Source organism: Anthonomus grandis, chromosome 6 (assembly GCF_022605725.1).
Source record: "Anthonomus grandis grandis chromosome 6, icAntGran1.3, whole genome shotgun sequence".
Lineage (NCBI taxonomy): Eukaryota > Metazoa > Arthropoda > Insecta > Coleoptera > Curculionidae > Anthonomus > Anthonomus grandis.
Window position 1 is genome coordinate 19,621,140 of NC_065551.1, and position 15,180 is coordinate 19,636,319.

The 15,180-nt window shown below is 33.2% G+C and overlaps 1 protein-coding gene across 3 annotated transcripts in view; it reads right to left on the minus strand.

The window, feature by feature from the left end:
- Window positions 1-15,180, minus strand: part of LOC126737001 (transcription factor SOX-5-like) — a 416,570-nt gene that overhangs the window by 13,959 nt on the left and 387,431 nt on the right. The window lies entirely within an intron of this gene.

Sequence of the window (15,180 nt, forward strand, 5' to 3'; positions counted from 1 at the left end):
ATACAACAATTTAATTATTTTCTTATTTACGGTTATAGTTATTTCTAAAAATCAATAGGTTACTTACTTATTGAAGTATATCCATTCTTTTTAAAGGAATTTATTATAAATTAATAGAAAAAAAAGAGTTTGTGTTTTAAAAAAAAAATTTGTGGAAACTTCTGGACAATTATCATTTTGCATTACCTCCTCTGGGGTTGCAAGTCCCCCATCAAGCGCCTCTCCAGGTGGCGGAGAGAGGGTTGCTTTCCAGATAAGGGTGGTACTGGAAACATCAAATCTGGGCTGACCAGAACTAGCATGACACAGGACAGCATATTTGACATGTAAGGACTCTAAGGGCTCAAGATCAGAAACTTGCAGGCGACACTTTCACCTAGACTCATCCGGCTGTAACACCTGTGTAAAGGAGAGGGACTCCTACTGAGCGAATTTACATATCACAAGAAAACTCAACATCGATTTCAGCACCAAAATAAATGATAAGATGCCAAACAATCCGGCTGGAAATCGGCGCTCGTATCCCAGGACCACGAGTGTGAAATTGGCTACTGGCTATGGGAAAGTAGGCGACCAGGCATCCCCTAGAAAATATGCTACTGAAAAAAAGAAATCAAAACAGAAAATGCACAAAATGTGCACTTATAATGTACAAGGCTTAAACAAAACTGTTAAAGCCACCATCATGAAGAAAGCACTCAACCACATGGCATATACTGGAATTTCAGAAACTCACGGGAAAAAAAATGAACACTACTCAACCAAAAATTGAAATCTTTTAATATGCTCTGGAAATAAAAACCAGAGTGATAATAGTGTAATAAACCTTTCTAGTAAATAAAAACTTTAGAGAATTGATATAAGAATATGAAGGCATCAACGATTCGATAGTTACCCTTGGTTCTCGAAGGTTCCAACAAAACCAGTTAATCTGAACGTCATATTAAGTCTAGGCTACCACTTGCTCTCAAAATAAAATAGATAAATTTTAAGAGCTACTTTCAAACACAATAACTAAAATCCCTAACAGAGAGATTTTAGGCATTTTAGTCACCGGTACGAATTTGCGCTCAGTAATTGGAAAACATAGCATAGGACAAAGAAATAAACGTGGGCAAATGCTTATTGAATTCTACGCAGAGCACCAGCTATTTAATTCCCACTTCCAACATCAGATCCGAAGATGTACACCTGGAAATCACCCAATGGCCATATAAGTAACAAAATTGACTACACTTTCACCAAAAGATGATGGAAAGCCACTACTAGAGACATAAAAACCTATCCCTGTTTGGATTGTGCAAGTGATCATAATGTTCTGGTCACAGAAATATGTGTAAGACTATAGAACAACAAATGCCGTCCTTCAAAAACCAAGCCATGGCACAGAAAAAATAATGAGGCTTTCCAAAATGCAGTCAAGTGTAATAATCTTGATAACATTTTGGAAGAACAAATGAGTCAAATAAAGCTTGAAGAGTTTTGACCATTGAGCGAGCATTGAGCTCTTTGTTGACACTGTAAATCCCGGTGAGAAGACTCCACTGGTGTCAGACTGACTACGACACCTGAAATCATAAGAAGATGGCGTCAATACTGTGAGAATCTCATGGCATCTGAGAAAATTAATTTACAAGAAAACCTACTGCTTCACTTTTAGATGCATGAACCATCAATGCTAAGGTACGAAGTTGAGAAAGCACTCAAAAAACTTAGAGACAGAAAATCACATAATCTGACTCAGATAATATCGTCGCGGAAATGTTAAAATGTCCTGGTCCCAAAGGTGTCATCTTGCTGCACCAGATCTGTCAAAAAATGGACGAAATCCGTATACATTACACTACACAAAAGAAGCCCAAAAGATAAGTGCAATAACTACAGAACCATGGCCCAAATAAATCACGCAATCAAATATTATTGTATATCATACAAGAAAGACTTAAGAGCTATTTTTTTCTCAATATAGCCCCAGAACAAGCAGGTCTTGTGCCTTGGTCGAGGAACAAGAGACAAAGTCCTAAGTCTGAGACAGATGGTTGAAAAGGTATTTGAAAACAAAGTCCTATGATATGTTTCCTGGATTATAGTAAGGCTTTCGACACAGTGCAATGGAAGCTGTGGTACATACATTTTATAACAAATGGGAGTTCCGACGAAACGTTTCTCATTAAACAGCTATATCATAATAATATAGCCCAAATAGGATTGGGAAACAAACTCTCACAGAACTTTAAATTGAGCAAAGGCGTACGGCAGAGATGCATCCTCTCATCTATACTTTTATACCTATCTATTAAGGATCATGACAAGGGCTCTTGATGACTAGAAGGGTGAAACATCTATTGAAGGAAAAGAATATCTAACGTTTGGTATGCTGATGACACTATCGCAGTGGCTATTAATGAACAACAAAAAATGTATGTTTTTTATCTTTTACAACAAAATATAACTAGTAAGCATGGAAAACGGACTGCGGCTTAATAGATCCAAATATCATCTCATGATCATAGATCGGGCAGGAACGATTTCTCTACCCTCATAGATAATCCAAGACATAGAAATAAAGAAATCATTTATTTATCTAGGCACGAAAATAATAAATAAATGTGGCTCAGAGCAGGACCTCAAAAGAAGAATTGGGATGGCAAAGGAGGCTTTAGGTAAACTGGTCAAAATCTGGAAACACCATCTTATCCGTAAGGAAACTAAAATGAGACTTATGAAATTCTTAGTTTCGTATTGCAGAGTATGGATCGAAATTCTGGACTATAAACTGACTGAGACTGCGGCGTGACGAAGAAGAGCTGAGGCGTTTAAAATGACATGCTACGATAGAACGCTGAGAATATCATGAACAGCGTATCGGACCAATAAATCCATTTTAAGAGAACTCAAAATTCGTTATTAATAATAATCTAATGACGCATGCTTAATCTTTTTGGTCAGGTAATACAGAGGTATGGCATGGAAAAACTTATGATTCAAGGGATCCAGTTGAAGATCCAGAGAGATCAAGAGGGAGGCCACCGGTGGAATACATAGCACAAATAAAAGATCTCGGTAGAAGATTGAGATAGAAGATCATGAGAGAATCATGGCAAAGGATTACTGTGAAGCTTCCGTAATTAAGTCACGACTTTCAAAAACGGACAATGACTGGAGAGAGGTCACTTTTATGCAATAAAATATGAAAATGATACATCATTTAAAATTATTTTTATTGAAATTTTATTTTTTAGTTAATTTATATATATTTCATTTCAGTATTATATCTTTATGATGCTGTCGTAAGTTAAAAAATACAAAATCATATTTTTATGAATTAAATTTTTTTAAAAATTTCACATTTTCTCATACGATTTATTACTAGATTTATCACATTTACTCGTATTGAAAAATCACATCGAATCATATCACAAAAATTAAAAAATTACAATAAGATATTATTAAAAATAAAATTAGGAAAAAATTTAAATCTAGTATTAAATCGATAATATTTAAATTTTTTTGGTGCATTTATTTATTTATATAAATAGAATTTATTTAATTTTTTAAAATTGCAACTTATGTTATTTATATTATGATTTTTATTATTTTATATTCGTTATTTAATTCATTTATCTTGTTTTTATTTTATATGTACATCTCAGATGTCAATATTAAAAGTAATTTTAAAAAATTGCATAGAATTCATCAATATAATTTTAACATTTTCCTTACTATACTGATTTTATTAAATTTCTGATTTTTTCTTTTAAATCTTCGGTTTTATTATTATTTTTTACGGTAAATACTTGTTAATTACAATCCTTCAAAATATTCAAAAAAAGATCACGTTTTGCATTTTACCAAATATTTTATATTACACATTTAGTTTTTCCTAATCCTTATGATATCTATTTTTATCGTTTCATAAATTTCACATTTATTTTTATATTATTCAGCGGCAACATATTTGATATAAAAAATCAATTAAATTCTTGTAAATATTTCTCGTATATACTTAAAATATAAAAGAATTTAGCAAAAAACCGTTATAACTATAGAATCTTTTTTTAAACTACTTATTTAAACCTAAAATGTATGACTTTAATTTTAAAACAAGCCTATTATAATTTATGGCTTTAAAAAAACAAATTAAAAAAAAAATCAACCTAGTTAATGAGCCAATACATTAACGTACCGATAATTTTTTCTGGTATTAATTCGCAATTACCCAGACGATATCGTTAATTATATAAAATCAGCTTTTCTCTTTTATTTTTTCCAAACATAATATGAAGCTGTTAAAATATTCCTGTAATACCAGTTGTCGTTTTAATAACCCGGCAAGTGGTCTAATGAATAGAATTTTCTTCAACGTATTCATTAAGAAACTGAACGCATTTTCTAATAATAAACTCTTCAGAAAGAAAATGACAAAAAGCAAATGCGTCCATTATTAAGAGACAAAGTTCAGCTGTCGTGTATATACCAGAAGCGTAGAGAAAAGATGAAATTTATTAAAAAAAAAAAACATTATTATTCATTAATTCTAGTAGTAATTAAAAAAATCACAAATCGTCACTGAACGCAACAAATAATCACACTGAATATATTAAAGCAATAATAACTAACAAAGTTCAACGAAGAAAAAACAATTAATAATTAGTTACCGGGACCATTAAAATAATGCAGAGGTATAATGGAAAATTGTTGCCTCGGGTATAGTAATTTTTACCTTTTTTTTTAATGCCATTTAAATAAGTGGTCGTAATTATTTGTTATGGTGTTTTTATTATAACGACAATTAAATGGTAGCAAAACAAATTAAACGCTATAAATATTTGAGTGCTCATTTGCGAACTAAACAATTATCTTTATTTTTGAAAAATTGTTACAAATTATAATTTGGATTGATGCGCGTACTTTAACTGTTTTTAAAAGGTATATTTTATTCGTGTATCGATTACGCATTAATTTTTTTTCTAGTTTTGCTTCTTCGTTTACATTTGATACAGTTGATTATGATCCAGAATCAGAATGAGAAAACCCTATTTTGGCCAGAGCTTTTCCTTATTAGATCTCAAACATAAGTGATATTGCTTTATTTTTAACCATTTCAGGTAATTCGGCCTTTTTTAGGCATCTTTTGGGCTTTTAACTGACGGCTATGACCACTTAATTTAACCTGATTTAAGAAACAATATTTTTTTCAAAAACTGTTGCAGTAAAGGTGTCAGAAATATAAGGCTTTAATGCAATGTTCTCCAGTTTTGTTATTTGGAAAGCGAATCAAATTGCACGTAACTTAATAAGACATTTTCTCTGCTTCACGAATCCGCAGTCAAAAATATGGGCTCCCAATTAAAACGTTGATGTCAAATTCACCGTCAAGGATATTCCCAACGTTATATTTGAGGTTGTCATTTAGTCCCCGCTAGAATTTCGAATTTTTAAATTAATTGCAGATAATACGGCTTCATGGTCTGATAGAGCCGACGACACAATCCTAGCATCACAAGAGGTAATCTATTAAAGAACTTGACACATTTGTTATACAGTTTGGACTTTCTACTAACATTTGCAAGTTAAATGATAAAAAGACCGCATTTAAACTCTGAGTATGCACACAGTTTCCATCTAAATAATTTATATTAAAATCCCCCGCAAGCATAATCTTTGCTTTAAGAGGTGAACAAGAGAGTAGAGAATCTAATCTATTCAAAAAATCTATGACATTACTGCGAGGAGGCCTATAAATACATAAAATTATAAATATTGATCTCTTCGTTAAATACAAGTGAAAATTCGAATTCATTTTCCACTAATAAATCTTTATAATCAATCGCATCACTAGCATTTATCCATTCATGCAAATCTTCCCGAACAAATATTGCTGTATCTCCCCCCATTGAACCACTTCAGCAGAAAGAGGCTAGCATCAAATAACCACATATAGAGAGGGGCTAACCAGGCCTCGGCCAGTGTTCGGTCATAAACAAAATTGCAGGCTTATTATAATAATGTAAAAATAATGGGTCTACCAATAGAAGTGATAGAAGTTTAGTGGGCCATGTACGCAAAATGGTATGTGTCAAAACGCGGATCAAGCATCAGTTGTGTTAAGTATACTTTGACATTTCATCATGAATCGTTTAAGTCAAGAGCAACGTATAGCTATCGTGGAAAGGTATTACGAAAATGCGCAATCGGTAAGAGCCTGTTATCGTGCTCTTAGAGAAGATTTTGGCCATCGTGGACGGCCTTCTGAGCTTGCAATAAGGCGCACAATTAATAAGTTTGAACGGCAGTACACTCTTCTGGATAATAAGCCATCAACGCGACAAAAAAGTGCAAGGACCGTTGAAAATATCGCCGCTGCAAGAGAAAGTGTTGACGCGAATAACAATGTGTCTGTTTTGCGCCGTTCTCAGCAATTAGGCATTTCACCAATGTCTCTGTGGCGCATTTTAAAGAAAGACTTAAGCCTACATCCATATAAGATGGTTCTAACTCAAGAATTGAAGCCTGCTGACCGTGGTTTGTGAAGAACGTTTACCGACTGGGCTCTTTTGCAGTTGGAACAAAATGCCGATTTTGGGAAACAAATCATCTTTTCAGATGAAGCCCATTTTTGTCTTAGTGGCGTTGTTAATACGCAAAATTGCCGCTTCTGGTGTCAGAACAATCCCCAGGAATTAGTACAGGTGCCAATACACCCGTTAAAAGTGACTGTGTGGTGTGGTTTGCACGTCGGTGGAATTATTAGTTCATACTTTTTTGAGGATGCAGGGCGGCGTACTGTGACAGTCAACGGAGGGCGCTACCGCGACATGATAACAAACTTTCATTGGCCTGCAATTGATGGTGGAGACTTCGAACAGAATTGGTTTCAACAGGACGGAGCAACAACACACACCGCCCGAGCCACAATTAATATATTAAGAGAGCGTTTTGAAGATCGAATAATTTGGCGACATGGCAATATCAACTGACCACCAAGGTCCTGTGGTCTTACTCCCCTGGACTTTTTTCTTTGGGGATATGTGAAGTCGAAGGTGTATTCAAACAATCCTCAAACCATCAATGAGTTGAAAGTTAACATAACTAGGGTTATTCGCGAAATTCAGCCCAACTGGTTAGAAAAAGTGATTGAAAATTGGGTTCATCGTCTAAACGTCTGCCGCCGTAGCCGAGGTGGACATCTTAATGATATTTTGTTTAAAACATAATGTTACATAATAAACTACAACATTCTTATTGGTAGACCCTATACAATCAGCTCATTGACTTTATTTCGTACTGACTGCATGTAAAAGAAGACATGACACTGTTCAAAGATCCATATTTAATAAATCTGCCTGTCTTGGTTTTTTAAAAAAAAAAACACCTCGTCAGAATTATTTAAAGACACTAAAAATACCTGCTCCCTGACACGAGCAGAATCAGCATTGAGATCTCCCACCACCTCAAGCCTAGGAGAAGGACCACAGTCAGTCTTCGTTTCTACTTTTAATAGAATAAAGTCCTTTTAAAAATATTAACATTGTTAATTCCTGCCAAAATCACGACAAAATGTAACTTGGTCAATTCTGCAACAAAACCATCAATACCAAAAACTACCTTATTAAATTTAGCATACGGCTTGGAAATGATTTGTATGGTGTAAGTATCTTTAAACCAATAATTTAAAAAGGGTTTCAAATTTCTTCCATAGTCATCCATTAATAGAATTAATTTATTCTTTAAATGAGCGTCATCTTTTTCTCGCACACCCTTTTAAATTCCATGTAGCTTTTATTTTTTTTGCGAAAAGTAATATTTTCAGAGATAGTTGATGGTTCGTATTTTTAATACGTAATTAAGATACTCCGTATAGGGTTAAACCTAGTCCAAGCAGCACTTTTAGAAATATCAGACTTTTTAAAGTTCAAAGCAGTTCAAGCAAACGTTTTAGAGTGAACAGCATTTTCTTTGTCTAATTGGCGATTGCTTAAATATCTTATGACATCTGATCTTTAATACTAAGAATAATCATAATCAAATAACCAGATTCTGCCGTCAATCTATATATTTACAAAAGCAGCAAAATTCATACCTTTCTTAAATGGTGCATTCCATCGAGTATGTATTAAGAAAACCTTTAAACAACAATGTGCCTTGTATCCCATTTTCCAATTAAAAAATGCTGTTTGAGCTGAGGCATACAAACGCAACTTTATATAAATTTCATTTGAATATCGAAGATATAAAATTAAATTATTCTAAATTCAATAGCTAGATATTAATACTAATAAATAGTTAAGGCGACTTTTGCTGACTCCTCACCTCACAGGGATCTACAGCTTAGTGTTTCTTGATTAGCATATAACTGGAATTAATATGTGAATGTTATCGATAGCTTTAAGTACCACCTAGGTCTCTATTTAGTTCAATGTCTTGTGGTGATCACCACATCATAGTTTCCGACTCCTTTAATTCCCACGATAAACAACTTTTTCTTTTTTCAACCTGTGGATCCTTTAGCTAACCTTTCCATATGATAGTCCTTCTGTCATATTTAACTTTCTTTTTCTTGGTAAATTTTTTGTTTTTAATTATCCATATTTCTAATTTCTTGCCAAGATCACCATACAGTCTGGATTTTGCTTCACATCTACAGATTTTAGCCAATAAAAAAAATTATAAAACCAACGCACTTATCAGTCCTACGCCTCTGGCTGTAAATGTCTCATTTAATAAACAAGGTGTAGCAGCGTTCACTATCATTTAGCCATATTATGAAAAAAAAAACAGCAACTCTCTAGGAATATTAGAAAAACTGGTGCCGCAGTCGAGATGATCGACCTCTTATACCGGTGCAGATTTAACACTAGCCATTCTTGTTCTTTGCGGGGCGAGTAATTAGCCGAGCACAGGAAGTGATATATCATGTAGTAATAATGACCGCGACCGGAGTGTCTCCTCGTATTCCCATTTTGCTCGTTTTGCTTTAATGCTGGAAATCTTGCCAAATTGTACCCAGCCTCTCTCTCTCTCTCTCTCTCTCTCTATACATGATATCCGGTCTCTAGGGTTGTCAGCCGGGCTAATTTAAATCTATCAAAGACGCTGTCTTGAGAAGCCATTTCGTCATTTGATAAACTTGAATAATTATTAGAGTACGTTGAGAACGGAGAATGTTGCATTTATTATATTAATTACCACTGATCTTATCTATAGATCTATAGGACGTTTGGGCTTTAAACTTCTTCACCTATTCGTTAATCTGGAGTTGCTATCGTTCAATTTTGAAACTAATATAAAGATCTGATTGAGAGGCCGGCACATTTACCTAAAGATCATCCAAGAATCATCCTCATTGGAATTAGACGGATTGAGAAAATTCACTGTTATTCACTCGCAGCTTTGGAGCTAGATACCTCTTTTAACTGAAAGTCATCTAATAAATCGAATTTTTTACTCTTAAGGCTTAAGAGGTCTCCGCTAATGCTCTTCGCATTCCCTCCAAAACGATTTTAACAAAATTTTATAAATAGACATCATCACCGGCTAAATTTCATTTGTGGCATCGGCGGCGTTGTTGAGCACGAGAAGTCGCTTAAGAATTGTTCATCTGTTACATTCTTTCTGTTCTTATTCTGTGTGTTTTTGCCTCTAAATATTCGCAGGTTGCCAACTCGCCCACGGCACCTAAATATACGCGTCAGGCATCGGTCCAATTTTATCTTCCATTCACTGCACCTTCAATGCACTTCCAGCTCCTTTAGCTTAAGAGCTATATTTAAATTTTCCGATTTGAACATGGCATTATAGTTATAATTGTTTGCTTGTCTTATTTGATCCTATTTCGTTATTTGTTTTTTAACCGAGACACATTTGTATTATTCATAAAAGTGATGAAAACATTGTTCTATTTGAAGTGCCTTGAGAATTAGTTCCTTATCAAGCATATTTTTTTTAAAGAGAATGTTAAAAGAAAACGAGGACAATTATTAAGGATAATTTTCTAATGATAAAATGGATGAAGCAGAGATCCCGCTATATGATACTTAAATAAATGCAATATTAAAGAGAATGAAATGCTTCACAAATTAAATTTTTTAGGAAGTATAATGCTTGATACTAAATAGATATGAAGATTTGATGAAACAAAATTTACCCTTATTTGATAATTAGTTTCTAATGATGAAAGTGAAAGTTTAAGCACAAGAAATCATTAAAATACTAGCAAGATTTTATCAGGATTAGATGATTCATAAATTCAATATTCCTGGAGGAAAATCTGACATGCAATTTTCGACACTTTTACAGCAGAATCAGATCACACCTACGAGGTATGAAGATTTTGTAATGCTTAAATGCTTTGTAATCGTTTCAATGTTAAACTGGCTAAATCAAGATTAGATGGAGCGATGCTTTACAAATTTGATTTTTTAGGAAGAGTAATATCGGACCCTTCATTAAAATTTTGTCATGTTGCTCAGAAATTGATGAAACCGAATACTCATAATAAGCTGGAATATAAAATTATGAGCAAGAAATTCTTGTAATATGAAAAAGTAGAAAATGTAATGTAAGCTAACCTAATCTTTAATGCTTTAGACCTGCCCAGATGAAGCCTTAACCAGATACAGTAGTAGACTTTAAATGGATTGTTAAGCAAAAGCAAGAGGAGATAAAGATTGACTTAGCTAGGACCAGGGAAAAAATTATCTTAGTGGAAGAAGCCTGATTTATGACCTATTAACCATCGATGTCTGTCTTTTATTGGATAAAATATATAGATACAAGAGATATTCATTTACCAATCTTTTCAAAAACAGTGTTTGTTTCAAAAGATTGGAAATGCTTAGAATATTACTATTTCATAAGAATTATGTCATCAGTTCACTACGTCTATTAAGATACTTTATTATTAACATTTTACGTCACCAGACAGCTTTAGGGATGATGAACACTATCTTTTGCATACTACACCTAATGTTATGTTTTTTTTTGCTTTATTTGCCCATATATAAAATTATAAAATACAGTTATACATCTAAAATGTTGACAAAAAAGATTAATTCTCGATTATAAAAACCGTTAATCTGTTGGAGAGACGAAATATGTTTTCTTTTAGGACCTCCTGGATCTTTCACGTTTACCAATCTTCTCATGGACTGACATGAACTAAAACCTTATACAGATTTGAATTACCTGTGACCTTATTCCATAAGAATTATGTTTTTCTAGTCTGCGTCTGTTAAGATACATTAATATTAATATTTTGGATCCCATATAATAAGTTCTTCAATTTAACGTTTTGTTTTTTTGGCCCCTAAAATCATTATTTTTCATTTTGGTTTTCCTTATGTAAATATTTAAATATGATCATTTCTTAATTTTTATAAACATAACTGATTATGCGAAAATTGAAGTCGAAAAGTTTAATTTGGTTAGGAAATAAAAAATTCTGTTATTCCTGTGCACTATAAGATAGAAAGAACATAAAATAAGAATGCACTTAACATAAAGAAAATTCAATGAAATTTAAAATTTTTATTTATATCCCTACTGACAAATCAAATTATAAAAAAAAAAACGATTAAATATTTAACAGTCAAGTTCCTTTTGTGACTCCTGGGGTAAGACCCAAAAGAACAGATAAAAAAAAAAGAATCCCAGAGAACGGTTTTCAGCGGATTGAATCCCCAAAAAAGCCACATGTTTGACAGCGGACTTTTAACACTCTTGATGTGCTTACAGTATTTCGGAAAGTGTGTGCTTTCTTCGCCTTTTGAGATGTTGATGTTATTCTTTTTTTTTTCCTTGTGCGATTTTTGGGTGTGTAAGTGGACGGGCGTTGAGTGTTTTTGAGAAATCTACTTGGAAACAGGGATAATGCCTGCTTATTTTCTTCGGTTTTATTTTGATCCGTTTTTGTGATATCGAAATAGGAAGTTTTGGAAGGTTTATACAGGGTGTTTGGTTAAGTCCAGGATGTATATAAGAAAGTTTTCGGCTAAGAGCTTGGAGAATAAAATTCTTATTGTAAAATTTTTAAGGGCGGAAAATATTCTTTAAAAGTCAGGTAGTAGAAAATATCTCTATGCTTATACTTCCGTACGTATTTTATATGAATTTTTTTCATTCCTCTAAAATAATAAATTAATTCAATATCTGAGCTCTTTTTTAAAAAGAAAATTCGAGTCCTAGCAACAGATTAGGAAATTTGTAAATAATTTTCAGCAACTTGTTGGGCTTTTATAACTTTAATTGTTTTAATGACTTTTTGATAAGAAATAAATGTATAATGTATCACGTTTCATAAAAAACGATTGGCGTTATCAGGTTTCTTACAGCAGAAAATTGCAATTTTTTGAGATATAAAGGGTGTTTTTTTTAGAGGCGGAGAACTTTCATTTGGCAACACTGTTTTTCATGACAGCCGACCTGACAGTTCTGGGTTATTTTTAGATTAGTTTGGTTTGGCAATTCATCATGAACAGACTCACGCTGGAGCAACGTTTCCAAATTGTTCAAATTTATTTTGAAAGACATGGTTCTATTCGAGAAACACATCGGGCATTACGTGAGTTTTATGGTGCTCATAATCGTCATTCAGAGAGAAACTGTTGATCGTTTTCGCAATACTTTTACTCTAGTCGACAATACGCATCCCGTAAGACGCCGTACAGTGCGCACGCAACAAGCGATAGCTGCTGTGCAGCATAGTGTTGATAATGATCCAAATGTGTCAATTCGTCGTCGTTCTCAACAAGTGAACTTATGTCCATCCACTTTATGGAAAAATTTGCGCAAAGATCTCGGATTGCGAGCATATAAAATTCAACTTGTCCAGGAGTTGAAACTCCAGGATCATCTTTTGCGCCGTACATTAGCTGAATGGGCGGAAGGAAAGATTGCTGTTGATCCACGATTTCATATGAAAATTTTGTTTAGTGATAAAGCGTACTTTTGACTAAATGGCTATGTAAATAAGCAGAATTGCCGAATTTGGGGGGATGAGAATCCACGAGCTATTGGCGAAAAACCGTTACATCCAGAAAAACTAACCGTTTGGTGCGCTTTATGGGCCAGTGGAATCATTGGTCCTTATGTCTTCAGAAATGCTGATGGTCAGAATGGTACAGTAAATGGTGAGCGATACAGAAACATGATAACCAACTTTTTTGTGCCTCAATTGGAAGCCGTTGCAGGCGTTGCAGAAATGTGGTTTCAGCAGGACGGTGCCGCGTGCCATACAGCGCGCCAAATAATTAATTTACTGCAAGAGACATTCGAGCAACGAATAATTTCAAGGAATGGACCTGTAAACTGGCCAGCTCGTTCGTGCGACTTGACGCTATTAGATTATTTTCTTTGGGGCTGTGTTAAGTCGCATGTCTACGCTGATAAACCCGAAACACTTGGGCATTTGGAAGCCAACATACGACGCGTGATTGCCGAAATACAGCCTGCAGTACTGGAAAGAGTGTGTGAAAATTGGACCCCTACATTACGCCATGTACGCGCCAGCCGTATGGGTCACATACCCGAAATCATGTATAATATTAATGCCAAAAAAAATTCTTTAATATAAAAGCAAATTCATTCATATCAATAAAATATTTTGTGTTTAATTTCAATTTAAAGTTCTCCGCCTCTAAAAAAACACCCTTTAGCACTTTATTATTAGTTTAACTATTCGTTTCCCTTGGACCATCCCTTGATACTATTTTCTGAAAAATCTAACTAAATATTTAAATGATAAGCTAATTTATTTAAATAAAAAATTATTTTAAGCTAACTAGTAATACGTATTAAACAGCGAACAGTGTCTGAATCTAAAATTGTCAAGATCCTTCTTATGTGATAAAGAAAATCTATGTAAAAAAAAATCAGAAATAAATAAATAATTTTTATTGTTTGCAGATATGAAATTCAATCTTAGTTACAATCACCAGAAAAGATGTGCTAAAGTGATGCTTTTCATATAAAGATTATTATTTTTGACTAGAAAAATACAATTTCTAGATAAAAACAGGATAATTAAATCAGGAATATAACAAAAAAATTAAAAATACTAAGTCAGATCAGTTTTAAATTTTAAGTTTTAAAGTGATTCTTTTAAAATATAACTAAAAGTGATAAAATAAGAAAATGACTTCAACTGCTCCGAAGATATCATAAATGACTTTTAATCCTTAGACTCAGAAATGGTTCCATATGTTTGTAGAAAAATATGAATGACGTCTATTGCCTGGGAGAAATCATAAATGACTTAAAACATTTAACTCAGAAATTTTTTGAACTGTTTGTAGGAAATTACGAATGATATTGGCTAAAAGAAATGGCAAGCTGCCTTTAGGAATATAACTGCCTGGAAGAAATAATAAATGACTTCAAACCTCTAGACTCAGAAATAATGCCAAATGTTTCAAATCCGCAGAAAGAAAGAGAATTCGAAATGTAAGTAATAGCAAATGGGTTTAATTACCTAGAGAAAACCATAAATAACTTCAAACTCCTAGACTCAGAAATAATTCGTAGAAATATATAAATGACATCAATATATGACTGGCCGAAAAAAATGATTAACTCCTTTAAAGAAAGAAATCATAAATGACTTCAAACCTCTGGCTCAAAAAGTGATGACAAAGTGATGACAAAACAGTGATGACTTAAATTTGTAGAGGAAAATCGAGAGTTCAAAATTTTTGTAATAGCAAATGAGTTTAACTGCATGAAAGAAAACATAAATGTCTTTAAACCCCTAGACTCAGAAATGATTCCAAATAATCGAAGAAATATATAAATGACATCAACTGCCTGATAGGAATCGAAAATAGCTTCAATTCCTTGTAAAAAAATTAAATATTAGTGACCGAATGAAATGATAAACTGCCTCCTCAAAGGATTCAACTGCATGGAAAAAATCATAAATGACTTCAAACCTCTGGACTCAGAAACGATGAAAGATTCCAAATGTTTGTAGGAATTTATGAATCACATCAAGTGCCTGAAAGAAATCGAAAATTGCTTATAAGAAAATTAGTATTACTAGCTGAATAAAATAACAAACTGTCTCAAAAGATTTAACTGACTTAAAGAAATAATAAATCATTTTACACTCCTACACTCAGAATTTATTTTAAATATTTACAGAAAATTATGAATGACTGCCTCTAAGACATCGAAAATGCTTAT